Source organism: Vipera berus (assembly GCF_964194415.1).
Source record: "Vipera berus genome assembly, chromosome: 2".
Classification (NCBI taxonomy): Eukaryota; Metazoa; Chordata; class Lepidosauria; order Squamata; family Viperidae; genus Vipera; species Vipera berus.
In genome coordinates this window covers 25,094,135-25,098,755 of record NC_138203.1, presented here as the reverse complement: position 1 = coordinate 25,098,755, position 4,621 = coordinate 25,094,135, and positions in this window count along the sequence as shown.

Below are 4,621 nucleotides of genomic sequence, written 5' to 3'. Positions count from 1 at the left end.
GTCCCGCTTGGAAGCGCCCAGGGAAGGGGCCGGGCCGGGGGACTGTCCCACGTCGCCAGTTTCACTAATCCAGAGCCGAGAGAAAGGGCCGGGAAGCCGAGCCCAGAGCTGCCGCCCCCATCGATGGGGCCAGAGCGCCGGGCCGATGCTTTGGGTTGGCTTCGCAGTGCGCCGCCTGCCCTCTGGCGTTCGGCGTGGGAGGAACGCCGCCTCGGAGCGAGGGAGAAGCCGGGTGAAACGGCCTCAGGCGCTGTAAAAGGGGCTCTGATTCCGGGGACACGTAAGCTGAGGTTGAGTCAGGACCCTTCGACGGGAAGCCTTCGATAGCGCTTCAACTCCAGTCGGGCGCACTAGAGTTTTCTTGCCAATCATCTTGTATAAATCCGGGATGTTTTTTGATCAGTCTAGAGCAGGGGTCTTCAAACTTGGCCCTTTTATGACTTGTGGACTTCAACTCCCAGAATTCCTCAGCCAGGCTGAGGAATTCTGGGAGCTGAAGTCCACAAGTCATAAAAGGGCCAAGTTTGAAGACCCCTGCTCTAGAGCCCTGATATTATCTGGTGGTCTCCCATCCAAATGTTAAGCTGAGCTTTTTCAAATGCGGAAGATTTATCAGAGCACTATTGTTGGTGGCATCAAAGGCATCTCTCCCTGTTTGTTTTCTTGGCAACATAAGGCAGTTTTCTTTGCATTCTGGAATGTTTTGCACAATCTTGATTAAGGATCCCTCTTAAAATGCTAATTGGGCCCAATCCTGTTTAGCTTTTTAAGATCATCCAAGTCTGGATGGTTGCTGCTTATCTAGAGACAGATTATACACAAAAGACTAAACAATAGTCCTGGGAGCGAAAGCAAGTAGGGAAATCAGAGGAGAAACCAAATGGGATAAAGAAAGAAATTAAACCCATCATATACTTCAACATATAATGATTTAAATCAAGATTTATGATTTAAACTATAAAACATTTAAAAGTTAGCTGGGATAAAGAAAGAAATTAAACCCATCATATACTTCAACATATAATGATTTAAATCAAGATTTATGATTTAAACTATAAAACATTTAAAAGTTAGCTTAAATTGTACATTAATTTAAATTGACATATATTTTAATAATTTATGGATATACCCTCCCTTCTTCAATTTGATTTGGGTGAAATGCTTTTAATGGAATGGTTTTTTAACATTAATTCCCTTTTGCCTTTTGCCCAACGTATAAGTATACATGGAAATACTGATGATCAACTTTAAATATATTTTATATTTTAGAAGGTATAGATTAGATAAGTGGTGAATTGAATTAATTTCCTTCTGTCCTTAGACAGAAATGAATATGAGGCATTCACATTTAATTCTTCAGTTGAAAGTTGCTCTTTTAGGATTGGCCTAACATAATACACAAGTACTCATAATCAGCTACCTAGTTTTAGGTAACACTATCCTAGTTTCAGGTAAGATATGATGACAAATCACCATCACATTTTTTCTGGCCCTTGTATAAAGTTGGTGTAGGACCTGAAACCTGGTTGGGCAAATTTCTGAGAGGGCAACTTTCCTTCAACTGGGTCTCAGGATACACACCTTAAACCAGACATGTCAAACACAAGGCCCAGGGGCTGGATCCGGCCCGCAAAGTGGTTTCATGTGGCCCGCAAAGCCATCCTGGAAACAGTGAGGGAACGGCCCCCACTGCCTTGGCCCTGGCCCAGAGACCCTCCTTCTGCCAGAGACCCTCAGATCTGTCCCACTCCTGCCCAGGTCCCCATAGGCACCCTTGATGCGAGCGATGTAGAGCTGGCCACGCCCACCCAGTAGGCCATACGCACTCTAGCCATGCCCACCCAGTAGGCCACGGCCACCCTGGCCATACTCACCCGGCCCCTTGAGGGCAACCGCAATGCTGATGCGGCCCTCAATGAAATTGAGTTTGACACCCCTGCCTTAAACAGATGGACATAGTCTTATTATAGACAGCCAGACAGGCATTAAGTAGCTTTAATTGAGGGGCAATACCCCAGTGGTCTGGATTGGGTCAGAAAAATGAGTCACAACCAATTGGAATCTTCTCTTTCTCTTAGAATAGCCACTTCCTTGGCTCAATAAAACAAGGATATTGCAGCCGTGTTCCTCTCCAATCCACTCCTGAACCCAACCCCACCTAATGTGGGTAGTGGAGACCCATGACTTGCCTGCCCCAAGCTTCTGTCTCTACTCAGCCATGTAGAGGCTACTCATACTCATAGAGTGAAAGAATGTCCCCATCTCTCTCAAACCAGATCCACGAAAACCAAACTATTTAAATTACCACACCATGCAGGATCTATACCAAGGAAGATATAATGCTCATAAACATTCTCACTATCCATGAACACTGCATCTCCTCCTTATCCAACATTCCCACTATTGGCCAGCCCATCCTAAATTATATAAAGATAGCATTCCAAAATATTATGTAATGATTTTCTTCAACACCATAATTTAAGACCATTGATTTTTCTCCATTCAGCCTTTATGGGGGTTCATCTTCCATAGCTATGTATTACAATTAGAAGAATTACAGTGTTAATAATTTGTTGTCAGCATAATCTCTCTATCTATTAAGATTTTGCCTGGCTTTGTCATACTGTTTATCCCAAGAAGTAGATATTTCTCTATTTCACAGTTTTAGTCACATATCTGCCTTTTTCAGCCCAGGAAGATAAAGATCAATTATTACTTCCATTATTTCTTCGTCTATTTGCATCAGGTTGCATTACAATTGACATAATTTTAGTTTCTTTTAATGTTAAACATCAGACCAATCATCAAGATTCTTTAATCTTCCTTCATTATGGTTTTATTAACCTGAGATTAATATTTTTCCAGGATTTGTAATTCTTATTTCTGTTTATTTTAGTCCAGCATTTCTCAAGATATGTTCTGCATATAGACTAAACAGAAAGGGTAACCATACTGTATATAACTTTGGCATTCTTCCTATTTTTGAACCAATGAGTCACTCCATATGCTGTTCTGACTATTGCTTCCTACTTAATATAGATTCCTTAGGATGCAGATGAGGGGGCCACAATTTGATTTATTTCTCTCTCACCAACATCCTTAATATGTTCAATAATGCAAAAACAAATGTATTTCTGGAACTTACATTTTCCATTATCCACCAGATGTTTTGTGCCTCTGCTGCTTCTGAAATCAGCTTAAACTTGTGCTAGGTTCTCATTCCATTTGTTCTTGAAATCTGGATTGGAAAATCTTAACCAAGTTCTTACTAACATGAGATAAGCACAACTGTTCAATAGTTTGAGCAATGTTTAGTACTGTCTTTTTTGTATTGGAATATAGCCTTCTCTTTTCCAGTTATTTAGCCACTGATGTATTTTCTGTGCCTGCTTAAAAACTGTGAGTGGCATGTCAACAGCATCATGTAGTATGGTTTCCAACAGTTCTGCTATGGTACCAATGCCTGCAGCATTGTTATTAGCAAAATTTTAGGGCCCGTTAAATTTAATTTTCCAAGAAATGCCATGTTCCAGCTTGCTGATTCTATCTCTGCATGTAGAAATGATGCAAGGGTCCTTTTTGTATAGTTCTCCCATCCATGCCATCTTGTCTTTATATCTCCTTTATTGACTGGATCTTGGCCTTTGTTTGGCCTCAAGTATCCTCTGCCTCATTATCACACAATAAGAAATACATCCTTAATTTGAGCATGGATTATATATGCCCCTTCCTATCAATATGTATCTTTTACACACATTTCTAAGATTCACTAAATTAAGTCATTTTCTTGAATATAAGATTTTTACACAGATTTCAAAGACTTTACAGAATTTGAAAAAAGTAATGTTAAAGGAAAACTTGTTTTGACTCAAATATTGCTTTGAAAAATGCAAACAATATTGTTTCTAATTTAGCAATAAATGTACACATGTATGATTTGCAGTATTGAATTAATATCTTTTAACCTCTTATTTGACTGACTTATGGCCTGATAGTTGTAAAGATTTGATTAATTGATTGTCTAATTTTAGCACAATTTTTTCCTCAAGGTAATGGAAGTTTGTAGCTTGGCTGGAGAGTTTCTGGACCTTTGCAAAAATATTTGTTTCTACTCTGCTTTGCAGCAATTCTCTTTTCTTCAGAACTGTTGCCAGTTTTGTTGAATCCCTTGCTTTCACCACTTATAGTTCCTTTGGTAATTACTTTAAATGTTTTTGTCACTATGCTGCAAAAACTTTTCATTTATTTTTAAATTACTTTTTATCTAGTTCCTAGCCTATTTATTTTTAAATTACTTTTTATCTAGTTCCTACCTATCAGTGTGCCTTGTCACTTTAGCAACTCATGTAATGCCACTAGGCGGCGTCAAAAGGTTTCATAAAATCAGGAAATCAGGGTACAGCATAAAGTTAAATCCGTAGAGAATCTTGCTACGTAAGACAGTTGTTAAGTAGGTTTTGCCCCATTTTATGACCTTTCTTGTCATAGTTGTTAAATGAATCACTGTTAAGTTAGTAAATGTTGTTAAAAAGTTGTTAAGTTAGTAAATGGTTGTTAAATAAATCTGGCTTCCCCGTTGACTTTGCTTGCCAGGTTGCAAGAGGTAATCACATGACCCCAG